The 15,639-nt window shown below is 39.1% G+C and overlaps 1 pseudogene; it reads left to right on the top strand.

Moving 5' to 3' along the window:
- Positions 1–15,639, top strand: part of LOC105543926 — a 38,332-nt pseudogene that overhangs the window by 1,033 nt on the left and 21,660 nt on the right.

Below are 15,639 nucleotides of genomic sequence, written 5' to 3'. Positions count from 1 at the left end.
ACCCCCGAGGGCCCGGCGCCCCCTGGCAGCGTCCCCGGAGCACAACACTGACCCGCGGGCCTGTGGCCTTCTGCCCTGGGCGGGAGTGGGGTAATTTCTTTCCGTTTACTCACACCGAGGGAGCTGTGCGTACCTGCCCCTTCGGGTAGGGGTGGGAGAGCTGCCAAAGTTGCCGAAAAAAGCCAGTTCTGGGCGTTTGAGCATGCCCAGCGCCGGCAGCCACACAAGGCTTTTCAAAATGCAAATCCCTGTCGGCTGGCTTTCAGGGCCGTGGGAAACAGGGAGCTGGGGAAGGAATGGAGCCTGGTGAAACCAGAGATGGGCACAGTGGAGAACAGGAAAGTCGGGGGAGGAGACTAGGAAAGGGCAACAAGGTCAACTTTCTTCCTACCTTTTGCTTCTCTTTCCTTCTTCCTATCCCTCCCTCCTTCCTTCCATTCTCAGGTTTTTCACAAGAACTCATTTTGAAGGATTTCCTTGTAACCTCAAAAAATGGGAGACAAATAATCAAAAAGTACTTTTAAATGATAAGAGCAATAAAACACACCCACAGCAAGCCAATCTCCACATCATAGCAGATCTCCTCTAGAGCAGCACATAAGCTTCCATGCCAAATTTTGAGCCAATATTTATTACCGTGTTTGTAACTCCTGTACCACTGGGCATGTCGTTTTCACAGGCCTTAGCTTCTTTGCCCATAAAATAAGGAGTGCATTTATGGGGCTATGGCCCCATCCTTGCAGCTGTAACTGATCCGCCCGAGATAAGTTCCTGTGGCCTGCAGGAGGCATTACTACTCAGCACCCAATGAATGAGCAGAGGCTTAAGATCTCATCTCTCCCTGTCAATTGCACTACACCTTTCCCCTACAGATATCACAGGAAGCGTTGACTGATTAGAAAATGGGACTGGTAGCAAGGAAAAACATCTTCCTTGATGTATTAAAAATTGGGAAATGCTCCCTGGTTTTCATCTGGAAATCTTATTATCTAAAAATCATTTGAGAAAACTGGGCTTGAGTTTTCCAAGGTGAGGCTGAACTGATGATACAAGCAGAATAGCTTTCGAGTAGGTCACTGAGACCACGCTTGTGAGCTAGCAGAGACTCTGAGTTACCTCCTTATGGGACATGTCCTTTCCTGTTCTCCTATGGGAGTCACACCACCTGCTGGGCTGATGAGATGCAATTTCAAGATCTGCCTCAACTATAATCTTTTGTAATATAACAACAAAAAGGAGCAATCTTTAAATGTACTTACTCACCTTCTACACTGTAATTCTTGGCACTCTAAATGCTAATGTGTATCAGAACTCTGGAATTAAACTTAAGGAAATTAAATTTCAACATACTGTGTGTTAGCCATTCTTGATTATCTTTTATGGTGAGTCTTTCCTATTAAGTTTGGACCAGAGTGTGGAGCCAACAGTTTCAGCAAAAAAAGAAGCAGTGGTGGCTGAATATTGGTAAAAATTACTACAAAACTTATGTTTTGGAGAAATGAAGGTGTAACAGAAGTTTGTCAATTAGGTGACGTTACTTCTGTCCTTTGAAGTTAGTCAAATAGGTGAGTTAAAATGTAATACATAAATGAATAAGAACAGCAAATTAGATTTATATGTAGCAAAATTCACAAGAGGATGCAGAGTAATGAACTGATCAGTATGGGGGAAAATTCTAAAATAAGAAAGTTTTGAAAAAAATGTTTGAAGGAGGTGATGACAGAATATTGGTGGGGAGTTTAAAGAAGTATGTATTAGTTCAGGCTGCCCTAAAAATACCATAACCTGAGTGGCTGAAACAATAGGAATATATTTCTCACTGTTCTGGAGGCTGGTAAATCTAAGATTAAGGTGCCAGTTGATTCAGTTCCTCAGTGAGGATTCTGCTGCGGCCTTGCAGATGGCCTCTTTCTTGCTGTGTCCTCACATGGCAGAGCAAGAGCGAGAGAGAGAGCTTGAAAGCATTCTGGTCTCTCCTCTTCTTATAAAGCTCCATCTTAAAGGCCCCACTCTAAAGACCTCATCCAAATCTAATTACCTCCCAAACGTTCCAACTCCGAATACCATCGTATTGTGGGTTAGGGCTTTGGAGACATTCAGGTCATAGTAGAGTATGTTTTGTTTAAGGGAACTAACCAGCTAAACAGTTAATATGCAAGATACATGAAAGAGAAAACAATGGTTTTATAATTGTAAGTAGTTTGGCTGTGAAGAATGATATGATGTGTGGGACAAAGTTGGTGTAAAGAATGATGGGATGTGTGGGACAAAGTTGGAAGACAGCTTTAAATGCTAAGGTGAAGAGTTGGACTTGATACAGTGTGTACTAAGTGCTAGTACATTGGGTCCTTAGTACTAGTACTAAGTGGATACTAATATAAATTCTTTCCTGAGTTGGGTAATACATGTTAAAAAACAAAAAAATAAAAAAACCCTCTTACCACTACATGCAAAACAAATGGGTTACCAGCAAGTAAAATGTGTTAGTAATCCAAATGTGAGGTGGTGAGAGTCACTCAAGCTAATAACTTACATAATTATGATGTTGCAAAATATGATTCAACAACCTTGTCAAGGAGGAGGTAGAGCAGATATTATTTATTTATCTATTTTATACAGAGTGAAGTTGAAATTATAGAGGTTGAAGCACTCTACTTCAGAGTTTCACTCTTGTTGCCCAGGCTGGAGTACAGTGGCACAATCTCAGCTCACTGCAACCTTGTCTCCCGGGTTCAAGCTTTTTTGAGATATAAGTCATATGCCATAGAATTCACCTAAAGTATACACTTCAGTGACTTTCAGTATATTCACAGAGTTGTGCAAGCATGATTACAATCAATTGTAGAATATATTCATCACCACAAAAAGAAGCTCTGCAATCCTTAGCCATTATCCCCAATCCTTTATCTTTCCCCAGTCCTAGAAAACCACTAATCTAATTTCTGTCTCTTTCGATTTGCCTATTCTGACATTTTATAAAAAAGGAATCATATAGTATATAGTATTTTGTCACTGGCTGCCTTCAGTTAGCATAAAGTTTTCAGGGTTCATCCACGTAGCATCCACCAGTACTTCATTTCTTCTTATTTCTGAATAATACTGAACATTATATGTTAAGAGAGTTAGAGACATATGTTAAGAGACAAATTAGAACACATCCAGCTGAGAGCCTCAGGATTCAAAGTAGCTACAAACTATGTCATAAGGAATAATTGAAGAAATTGGGGATATGTAATGTAGGAATGAGAGATACAAATGACTGAAGAGATGTCATAAATCAAAAGGAGTAGACTTTTAGCTGGCTTCAAGGTAGTGTTGAAAGCTGTAGCAAACAAAATTTTGCCTTGCTATGTTGTGAATGGGAGCCTTACCATATGGAATTAAGAAATAAACATGGAGAATGCAGAAGCTCAATAAGGAGACTTTTTCAAGAACCTTAACCATGGAGAGGGGTTGACATACGGGATGGTAGTTGAAGAGGTAGGTATGGAATTTGTTTCATTTCACTTGTAACTCTTCTCAAATATTATTCAACTGAGAAAAAAAGGATTGTTATTGATATGGTTTCACTGTGCCCACATATAAATCTCAGGTTGAATTGTAATCCCCATACGTCAAGGGTGGGACTAGGTGGAGATAATTGAATCATGAGGTCAAATCCCCCCTTACTGTTCTCCTGAGTGAGTAAGTCTCATGAGAGCTAATGGCTTTATAGGTAGGAGTTTTCCTGCACAAGCTTTCTTGCCTGCTGCCATGTAAGACATGACTTTGCTCCTCCTTTGCCTTCTGCCATGATTGTGAGGCCTCCCTAGCCATGCTGAACTGTGAGACAATTAAACCTCTTTCCTTCATAAATTACCCAGTCTTTGGTATGTCTTTATTAGCAGCATAAGAACAGACTAAAACAGTTATGGAACAAAGGAAAAAACATGGCCACCCTACTTCCTGACCACCACTTCAGACGTTTTCATCTCACCCTCTGTTACATTAGTACCATCAATTCTTCAGTCTCACAGAGACCTTCCATCTACCAACCATATGCCTTTTCTCTTTCTGTCATGCCCCACATGTGCTAATGTCTCTCCTTGTGCAACTTATATTCCATCTTCCATCAGGACAATTATTCATTTGCAATATCCTCAAAACACTCCCACCATTGTATTCAACAGGAAAAACCTCGAATCTGGTTAAATCTACTCTGCCTATGTATGACTACACCTGTTCAGCTGATCTTGACTGGAGGAAAACACAGTAACCAACAACTCCACCTTTCTGTTTGCTCAGGCCAAATACTTGGAGTTATCCTAGATTCTTTCCTTTTCCACAAGCCTTGGTTATTCAATTTGTTAGGAAATCTTACTAACTTTGTCTTCAAGTATAACCAGAATTTGGCCAAATATTGCCATCTTTACTGATAGACACTAGAGATATTTATGAAATATTAACCAGCTTTCTGCTTCCTCTAATTCTACTTTGATCTCTTACTGTTTCCCACCTAGCAGCCAGATGCATCCTTTTAAAGTGTCAGGGAGAACTATCCATTCACTTTCCATCTCACTTAGAGGAAAATCTCATCTAAAATCCTTATGATGGCACACAAGGACTTGCCATTTTTTTACCATGTGCCTCCCGCATAGTGTTTTCTGCCATTCTCCTTGTTGTCTGGCTCAGGCTCACTGACCTCCAGACTGTTCTTTGAACCTGCCAAACACACTCCATCATTGGCCTTGGCATTTATGCTCCCCCTGCCTGGAACACTCTTGAGCCAGGTATCTGCTTGACTCACTCCTTTATTTCATTCAAATCTCTGATCAAATGTCATCTCATCAGAGAGATATCTTTCCTGACTACTCAACAACCATTCTTTATTCCCTTATTATGCACTATAATTTATTTATATTTCTTATCACATAGCATACATATGTTTGTGATTATCTGTTTGTTACCTGTCTTCTCTCCTTGAATATACATGAAAAAGGGCAGAGACTTTCTCTTTCTTGCTTACTGTTTTATGTCCAAACCTAGAACAGTAAAACTCACAGTAACTGAATAAAGAGGAACTGCTGGATCTAAAGCATAAATCTAGCCTTCTAAATCCATTAATTCATTTATTCAACAATATTAACTGAAGATCTATTATAAGCCAGGTACTGTTCTTAGCACTGGGAATAAGGTGATGAATAAGACAGATTACATTGACGAGGAGATGGTGGCAGTGGTAGGAGGGAGACATTAAATAAATACATAAGTGGATCAATTTAATTGGATACAATAAAAATAGTCATAAATGCTATAAAAGTAATCAACCAGTGTTTTACAAGAGAGTTCAGGTCTTCTGAGAAGCAGACATCAAGACAGAATTAGATAAACAATAGATTGGGAGAAGATACTGTGAAGGATAAGAGAGAGTGGGAGCAGGAGTAGCTGGGGAGCACTTCAAATGGGATGCAGCTCTGACACCTGGACAAGGAGAGAAGGAAAGAGGGAGTTTGGGACAGGTTATGGTGCAGCTCGAAGAAAGTCTTGACCGACCTGATGAGATCTCTGCCCCAGAACCCAGTCCTGAGTAGATATTGTTCATTAGAGGAGTCCTGCACTGGGCAGAAGTGGTGAAGTGGGCTGGGTCTAGTACCCCTACCTTACTCAGTCATAGGCTCAGGGCAGCCTCAGAAGAGAGAGCCTCGGGTCTAAGTGTGAACACTGCAATGGATCTAAATATGGGGCAGTTGGAGGCTATCAGCCAACTATGCTCCTGTATAGGGTCATCTGAATGGTGCACCTTGGTGACCACAACAAGGAGTTACTCTGAGGGAAAGATTAGGTACTTTCAACTGAACGTTCATGAAGATTACTCTAAGAGATGACACGTTTGAGCAGAGAACCAGATGACTAGAAGGAGCCATGGTTGGAGGAAGAGGATTCCAGTGCCTTTCAATGGTGAGTACAAGGGCAACAGCCCTAGGGTAGAATGTAAGTTGACTTAATCAAGGAACTCAAAGGTTAGTTTGAAGTGGAGAAGAGAGGGGTAGGAGATCAGGGAGGTGAGGGATGCAAGGTAGGCAGGAACCAGGTCCTATAGAACTCTGTAGGCCATTCAGGTGCAGGGAATTTATTCTACATTGGAATTTGTACGCCTCAGTTTCTTCTTCAACACTGGAGATATTAGAAGTATTGTGTTAAGTAAGATAACTCATAACACAGTTCCAGGCACATCATGTGCTCATAATTATAATGCATTTTTGTTTCTGTTTTGTCAGATCCAAGAGCAAGAACAAAATAGCAAAGAGAAATAGATTAAGGTGACAGAGACAGTTGAGGACTTTGAGGGCCAGAAGGAGGGATGTAGTTAAGATCCAAAGAGGAGAAATTGCCATCAAATTCATGATGCATCCATTTGTATCTTGATGGGAAACAATAACATTTTGTTCATATTTTGTGATTCCTATCTGCCTTGTGTTTTCATGGTTCTCAAGCTTCCTGTTTTTCTTTTTAAGAATAAAATCCTAAGAATGAGGACATGTCTCCCCCTGCCCCAGTGTTTGTTTGCCTTACCAAAATTTCAAATATGCTGTTCTAATAGAGGATCAAGCAAACCTTGGGCCAAGCCTGAAGCATAGGCTAGCTTCTCAAGAAAAGAGCTACCTGGCTTTATTAAAGTCTATGAGTTTATTTACTACATTGGCTTTAAAAATAGCTATCTTGACACCTCCCCCTCTGTTTATGCTTCCTGCTGGCTCAGCTGTTTTTCTTTCACTGTAGCTCTTTGTTTAAGCTGTGAGGCTGACATGTGTGTCTCTTGTTCAGCTCAGCAGGAACTGCAACAGAAGGGTTGACAGAGGACTGGGAGTAGGAGGCAGGCCAAAGGGATTCAGGGAAGCGCTGAGTGCTTTTCTGTTCTAATTACTATCAGTGGCAATATTATTCCAAATAATTGTATTAAAGGGTTTAGCAAACGTGTTGCATATCAGTAGTTTATTAGACCACATATGGAGTAGGGGCTAAAATGAATAACATATGTTTTAAGTTTTTAAGAAATTATCTCTTTGTAAGAGTTCAGGGGCCAGGGGCATTGACTCATACCTGTAGTCCTAGCACTTTGTGAGGCCAAAGCAGGAGGATCCATTTAGCCCAGGAGTTCAAGACCAGCCTGGGCAACATTGTGAGACCCTGACTCGACAAAAAAGTTAAAAATAAGCCAGAGATGGTGGTATGCACCTGTGGTCCCAGCCACTTGGGAGGCTGAGGTGGGAAGATTGCTTGAGCGTGGGAGGTGGAGGCTGCAGGGAGCTGTAATTGCACCACTGCACTCCAGCCTTGCACCAGTGCATTCCACTTTAGTCTACAGAGTGAGACCCTGTCTCAGACAAAAACAAAACAAAATGAAACGAAAAGAATTCAGGGCCATTGAATGGGGGAAAATATTACACAGGAGGAACTTTAAGACATGCAATTATCCAGATCTTCCATATATCCATCTATAACATTATACAAAGTGGAGAGTCAGGCAGCAAAGTGCTCAAGATCAGATCCTAAATCTCTGAGAAAAGTGACTGGGGAAAAATGTATGTAATGAAAGAAAATCTTTGGTCACCTCTCCTGTGCCTGGCTTATCTTTACCCCCTTTGTTCCCAGCTCACTGTTACTCTAACACTGAAGAAGATACATTAAAAATTCCGTAGGCAGAAGTTTCAGACATAGAATGAGCCTCAGAACATTAACTTTATCTTAAAAGCAATGTTCTGCTCTCCGTGCTTTGCTTGCCTATCTATTTCCAATCTCCGGGTTATAGGTAGAACCTCGCAGGAGCTTCTTTTTTCAATTCAATGCACTTGGATGGGTTAATGGGTTCAGGACCTGCCTGAGTTAAACGTTGTTTTTCACAAGCAAGCCTGAGCACACTGGCTCACCAACTTTTAATTCGTGTTAACTGGAAAGTGCTGCTTAGCTCTCAAGCTTCAGCTGTAAATTCAACCTCATTCTTTTATGAAGGCACTTCTTTGGATATCTGGGGCTGCACAGCTATTGATAAAGTGGTGCTTTAATTCACAAAGTGCTCCTGTCTCCTTTCTAAACAGTTCTGTGTTAGTCCACTCTGGCTGCTATAACAAATACCTTAGACTGAGAGACTTACATACAACAGAAATTTCTTGCTCATAGTTCTGAAGGCTTGAAAGTATAAGATCAAGATGCCAGCAGATTCACCATCTGGCAAGGGCTCATTCCTCATAATTGATGGCTTCTATGTGTCCTTTCATGGTGGAAGGGGCAACCAGGCTTCCCCAGGCCTCTTTTATGAGGAACTACTCCATGCATGAGGCTCTATGTTCATCACTTAATCACCTCCCAAAGGCCCTCCCTCATAATGCTATTGAATTGGGGATTAGGTTTCAACATACAAATTTTGCAGGGACACAGACATTCAGAATACAGCCTTCTCATTGGGAACTTTTGGATGAGGGAGAATGTTTAGGCTGGCGGAGCACTTTCCAGGCATTTCTTGATCTTAGAAAGGAAAATTTAAAATGATTTTCCTGGATTATATGGTAATTCTGTATTTAACTTTTTGAGGAATTACCAAGCTGTTTTCTAAAGTGCTATACCATTCAGTTCCCACCATCAGTGTATGAATATTAATATGGTTAGTTGCGGATTCATAATTAGTTACTTCTGGTGCTGAATCTAGGTCAGACTTTGTGTCACTGCAATTTCAAAAAGTACCAAAAAACAAACAAAAAAAAAAAACAAAAAAAAAACAAAAACAAAAAAACCAGGATGCTGTGGATTTCATGGTCCTCCTATTCCTTTTTTTTCTTCTCATAATTTTAAGATTCCCGTTGGTCAAGGCCGGGTGCGGTGGCTCATGCCTCTAATCCCAGCACTTTGGGAGGCCAAGGCGCGTGGATCACTTGAGGTTGGGAGTTCGAGACCAGTCTGACCAACGTGGAGAAACCCCGTCTCTACCAAAAATACAAAAAAAGTTAACTGGGCGTGGTGATGATGCCTGATTACAGGCATGCCTGTAATCCCAGCTACTCAGGAGGCTGAGGCAGGAGGATCACCTGAACCTGGGAGGCAGAGGTTGCGGTGAGCCGAGATCTCACCATTGCACTCCAGTCTGGGCAACAAGAGTGAAACTCCATCTCAAAAAATAAAGTAAATAAATAAATAAAAATTTTTAAAAATTCACTTTGGTCAAATGATTCTTACTTACAAGCAAAAGGGTATTACCTATCATAATGCTAATTACAGAACATGAATTCAACACACATATTTATTAAATGAATGGAAGAATGACTAAAAGGTAATCTTAGTGGTTTCACTAAAAGTATTAAGAGCATTTCATTTAAAGAAATATCGTCTTGATTCTTTCCACTAAGGTATGCTACCATTGTCCTGTCCCTATCGTAACATTTGACGGAAGTTCAGTGTAATAACCTGAGTCCAGCGATAAAACATACAGATTTTAGTTCGGCTCCAAGACTAATTTGCTGTAAGACATTCAGCAAATGATTGTCTTCAGTTTCCTTATCTGTCAAACAGTAATGATATCTGTCTTAATTACTTGGCAAGTTATTGCAGGGAGCATAAGAGATAATGTGTTTATAACTCAGAGTCAGTTGCTGCCTCCGTGCCCTTGACATCTTTGGTGGTATATGCTGTGCCTCCACCTCTGCTTTAACACACTTTCCCTCTGTTCCACACCACTGCAGGCCAGACGTACTTAATTTAGACACATACGCACACACACACACATACACACACTCTTACTTAATTCTGATAATGTCTCAGAATGAACAAATAATTCAAATTGCACAAAAACAACTAAAAATCACATCTTGAATATTTTTCTTCTTGAAGAGTTTGTGTAGGGTAGAGGTGGTAAAGGTGAAGGGGTGGGGGCCACCGTACCACTCGGGAGATTTTTACAAGTTCCTTGCCTCATGCCGCTTTGACACACCACATTTCTTGGGCTCTTTGCCTCCCAGTCTCCTCCTCCTTTTCTTTTTTCTCCCCAATCCTCTTAAGAGCAAAATCCAATGACTTTCATTTTCTAAAGCAGAGCACCCCAAGCTGCTCTTCTGTTCTTGGGACTCAGCTGGCACCTATGCCCTCCAGATCTCTCTTCTCTTTCAAATGGCTTACTGAAGTATCTTTTTTTCCCTTTCAACAAAAATAGTTCCATCCCTCAGAGAAATTCTGTTTCTATCTGTTAAGATAATACAATGTCTCATTTCATTCACATGTGAAAGTGCCTTGGAAAGTTAAAGAGAATAGTGGATACCTAAGGGATTTTATATTCAACAACCTTTTTTTCTGGAGGAAAAAGAAATAAAAGGTCTGTAATATATTGGAGAATAGCAGTATTCACCCAACAGCCATTTTAAAAATTTTATTCTTGATCATTCATCACAATTTATATAACTGAAGGTGGGCACATAATCGAAGCATAACCAGATTCCCAGTGAATTTGTAGTTGGAAATTACATGGAGATTGGTGTCTCGAAGTGGTTGGATCTGGAAAATACATGCTCTGCATATGCAAGCAGCCAAATTTTTACTCAAGGATAGGCAGAGGAAATATACCTTTAGAAATTAGAAATAATATTTCAGATAAACCGAGAAAAAATACAAGAGAAGAGAGGAAAGGTAACTGGTTCCAGTTCTTTCCTGAGATCTTGATGTGCTCCTAGTTTCAGATACCAGAATGCTATTGAATCCTTATAATGCAGTCCTCTCTCCAGTTTTTGTCCCCTCTTAAGCTAGTTTGAGTTGATTTCTATTGATTGCAATCATAAAATTCCTAATACAAGACATAGTTACAAAATGAGGACTTGTTATTGTTATTGCTGTTAAAGTTGTTCTGGGTTTCCAGAAATGGTATCTCTATCTCTCTCTTTTTTTTTTTTCCAAAATGTATTTATATGTTTTACCCCATTTGATTCTCATTGCAATTGTGTGAGGTTGGTAGCACAGGATTTATTTTCCCCAAATTATAAATGAGGAAATTGACTTCCAGGAAAATTAATTGGCAGATCCTTGGTTACATAATCAATATGTGGCAGGGCTGAAAGAAGGCAGACCTTCTGGATGTTTCTGTGACACTGCAAAGATTATGTAGAGAGGAATGCCTTCTAACTGAATTTCCAACCTAGTTATATAAAAGTGTAACTGTGAGAATGTGAACAATGTTTACATTCCACTTATTATCTATATAAATTGAATGAAATTATAGTAAATTCCAATGTAGGACATAGAAGGCAAGGCCTTACTGACGAAACAAGCAAATGAAAAAGACTAAACTGTAATGCTCTTACCCAGGAAAGTCATATGATTTTATGTGTAAGGTAAGTAGCATAACTGGTTCGAACTCTAAAAGGCTTTCTAGAATTATTAAATATGGTAGTTTTTTCATATATTATAAAATAATTTTTCTGTATCTCTAATTTTCTCTATATTAAACATGAATCTTTGACTGTCTAGGAACCTAATAGTGGCCTGGGGACACTGGGAATATGTAATTCGTATAATACTGAAATATTGAGCAAATGGTCAATACTCAGGTCAAGTACTCAAAACGCTTGGAAAATCAAGACAGTCCTACTTTATTTCCTCTAATGTGGAGTGTATTATGATTCTCTGGAGACAATATTGTTATAGATTCTGGCCACTTGGAGTGAGTCTAACAGGTTGGCTCTCAGAAGGTAAAGACCTCTTTGAACTGGACTGAGAACAATTCCATTTCTGTTTGCAAACGCCTCACTAGAGCCTAGCACAGAGAGGACACACACTTTCCCAGGAGGGCTGCTGGGGTACCTGTCTTTTGGCTTTTTGTCTTCTGAGGTTGTACTCAAGGCATCTCTGCAGAGACAGGCAAAAATGGCAGAAACAGACCAGAGATTTCGCTCCCTTATATCCAAGGGCTTGTATTCTATTTTTAAAAATAGCAGTATTTCATCAAAAATTGTATGATGTTTTCAGGGAGGTGAAATAGTCATAGAATGTGTTTTTTAAGAAAATTATAAATGTTGTAGCATTTAAATATTTTAATTGTTCCTCATGGAAATCTTTATAATATACATTATGTTAATGTATATTGATTATAGTTTATACTCTGTATAATGATTATACTTTATCAAAGTACAGTTGGCCCTCCGTATCAGTGGGTTCCACAACTGTGGATTTAAACAACCTGTATCAAACATATTCGGAAAAAGCACTTCCGCAATGTTCCAAGGGAAAACTTGAATTTGCTAGATGCTGAGTACTATGTTGAATCCATGTGAAGGAAGTGATGTTGTAGACCTTGTATTAGGTGTTGTACATATAGAGATGATTTAAAGTGTACAGGAAGATGTGTGTAGGTTATACGCAAATACTAAGCCATTTGACATTAGGGACTTGAGCATCTGTGAATTTTGGTATCCTGGGGGTTCTTGGGACAAATCCCCTGTGCATACCAAGATACAACTGTATGTAAAATATATACTTTTATAAAGTATAGAAGTTTATGTACTTTTATAGGCTTTATAAAAATGATTTTCTAAAAATTTGCCATGCCCTTCTCCAGTTCTTTTAAAATTCAGCATAAAAGATACTTGGTCCTTATAACCATCCATCAACAATAAAAGTTTTGCTTAATGCATTTATCCTAGCATTGTATACACAGATGAAAATTTAGAAACCATCTAAATTCTCACTAAGAATGGCTCTAATATTCCACACAGTGAAATACTAAACAATTACTCAAAAAGGCTAAATATTCAGTGCTATTCAGTAGAAATATAAGCCACATCTGTAGTTTAAATTTTCTGATAGGCACATAGAAAAAAAAATTAATAGATTAAATTTATTTTAAATATATTTTTAATCCATTATATCCCAAATGTTATTTTAACACGTTATCCATCAAAAATTTATTAGTAATATATTTTTCTTTTTTTTTTTTTTAAATTAAGTCTTTTAATAATCCAGCATATGGACCGGGCATGGTGGCTTACGCCTGTAATCCCAGCACTTTGGGAGGCCAAGGCAGGTGGATCATCTGAGGTTAGGAGTTCAAGGCCAGCCTGACCAACATGACAAAACCCTGTCTCTATTAAAAATACAAAAATTAGGTCGGGTGCAGTGGCTCACGCCTGTAATCCCAGTACTTTGGGAGGTCAAGGAGGGTGGATCACTTGAGGTCAGGAGTTCAAGACCAGCCTGGCCAACATGGTGAAACCCCATCTCTACTAAAAGTACAAAAATTAGCCAGTCGTGCTGGTAAGTGCCTGTAATCCCAGCTACTGGGGAGGCTGAGGCAGGAGAATCACTTGAACCAGGGAGGAGGAAGTTGCAGGGAGCCGAGATCGCGCCACTGCACTCCAGCCTGGGCAACAAAGCGATACTCTATCTCAAAAAAAAAAAAAAAAAAAGCCAGCATACAAATCCAGAATTTATATGTCTAAATTCACACATTTTATTTTCAGTAATTGAAGTAAAATGTAGTCATACTAAACAATAAAGTGGTGTTTATTGGAAAAAACATTTTATATTGCTTCAATTTTACTTTTAGGTTAATAAAATAAAAAGTCAGCTCTTCATTTGCACTAACTACATTTAGAGAGTTCAGTAACTGTATAGATCTTCATGGGAAAAATCTGAAAATTATATAATAAAATGTTAACTCAGGTCGTAACCAAATGAAGGATTTTACGTATTCTTGATTATTTTTTCTTATAAACATATTCTAAGATTCCTATAGTTATATATGCATTTCTATGTAACTTCTCGGAAAAGGAAAATGATGGTCCCTTCCAACTTAATATATTTGTTTTACTTTTATTCTCTTCAGATGTGCTGTTGTTCTGTGTCTCCATGGATTATTAATATTTTCTGGATTTTCTAGACAGTTGAAGGTGTTGGACCACTTAGCTTGAGTTAGATTGTGATGTCATCCAATTTCAAAATCCCTGACCCTTTGTATATAACAAATATGCTATACAAATAATCTATTTCTTTAATTGTATATTTATTTAACATTTACTTCTCAAGTGCTATACAGGGTGAGCGGTGGTCTAGGTCTAAGGAAAATCCAAAGTGACAATGTTCTTGTTGTTCAGGAGCATCCATCCAAATAGTCGTTTAAATAGATCGATGGTAAACAAGAAAACAAATAGGGTGTTTTCAGATGGTGATAAGTGTAGAGCAAAATAACTAGGGTGAGAAGATAAAGGATAGTAGGCAGAGCCCACTTTAAATCTTATAGGAGAGGGGATGTTTGAGATGAAATCTAAAGGATATTTTCATGAGAATGAGCCTGGTGATGGGTAGGGATGGAAAGAATAGCATTTCAAGTAGAAAAAGGTAAGGTGGATGCTAGAGGAGCAGAGTGGAGGCCAGCGGGCTGAAGCATGGAGTGTAAGCAAAAGAGGATATAGAGAATCTGGGTTTGCAGAAGAATTAGGGGCTTGATTGTGAAAAGACACAATGGCAACCATTAGATGGGGATAAACAGAGAAGGGATGTAATCTGATTTATTTTAAAAGATCGCTGTTGTCACAGTTTGGACAACAGAAAAATTGAAAATGAAAGCAGGGATTGTAATTAAGAAGTTATCGCAGTATTTTAGAAAAGATAGGACGATAACTTACAATAGGGCAGTGGCAGTTCAGTTAGAACCAACAGGACCTAATGGTCAATTGGGCATCAATCAGGGATGGTGGCGTGGAACAAAGAGGAATCAAGCATGATTTGTGTGTGTGTGTGTGTGTGTGTATGTGTGTGTGTGTATATATACATACTGTATATATATATACATGTATACATATGTAGAGCCATTTTTAACAGGAAGAGGAATGAATCAGTGGAGAGAATCACCAGCTATGGTTTGAACCTTTCAACCCAGTTAGGTATCTAAAAGAAGATGTCAGACAGGCAGTTGAACACCTGAGTCTAGAATTCAGACCAAGGGGCTAGGTCTGACCTCATAATGAGATTTGGAACATGGGAGCACAAGAGTGTGATCTAAAGCCATAGGAAAGAAAGGGACAACCTAGGAAGAAGATGTGGACAGTAAAGAGGAGGAGGGAAAGCTAAATCTTGAATCAGAAGTAGCAGGAGGATGCAAATCAGAGACTGAGTTCAAGAGATAGTGAGGTAGGAGGAAAAGCGTAAAACTATTAGATCCAGGAATCCAGGAGGGAAGCTTTCTCGAAGAACAGCATTGCTAAGTACGTTAAATTCCTATTGAAATTGGCAACTCTGAGGTAGTTGGTGACCTTGAAAAGAATAAAGTCAGTGGAAAGGAGAATAAAGTCAAATATGTGTAGTTTGATGGATGAATTGGACAAATGGAATTGGAGAGAGTAAGTCAGGCAACTAGATAAAGGATTTTTGCTGAGGAAAGGAATAAAATATAGGACAATAACTGGAGGAAATATGGGATTAGGGAAGGGATTTTTAACGTAGAAATAGTAGAGAATATCTGCATGCTGATGAGGGTAGATTTGATAGCACAGTTACTTCTTTTATACTAGGAGGAATGGTGGAGAAAATGAATAGATTTGCTGCAGGAAATGTGAGGAAGTTTCCCTGTATCCTTTTTTCTCAGTGAACAATGAGGTCTAGTGTGTACCAGCTAAAAATTAAAGGGAAAGG

Source organism: Mandrillus leucophaeus, unplaced genomic scaffold, assembly GCF_000951045.1.
Source record: "Mandrillus leucophaeus isolate KB7577 unplaced genomic scaffold, Mleu.le_1.0 Scaffold293, whole genome shotgun sequence".
In the NCBI taxonomy this organism is placed as follows: Eukaryota; Metazoa; Chordata; class Mammalia; order Primates; family Cercopithecidae; genus Mandrillus; species Mandrillus leucophaeus.
This window is presented reverse-complemented; position numbering and strand designations above follow the sequence as displayed.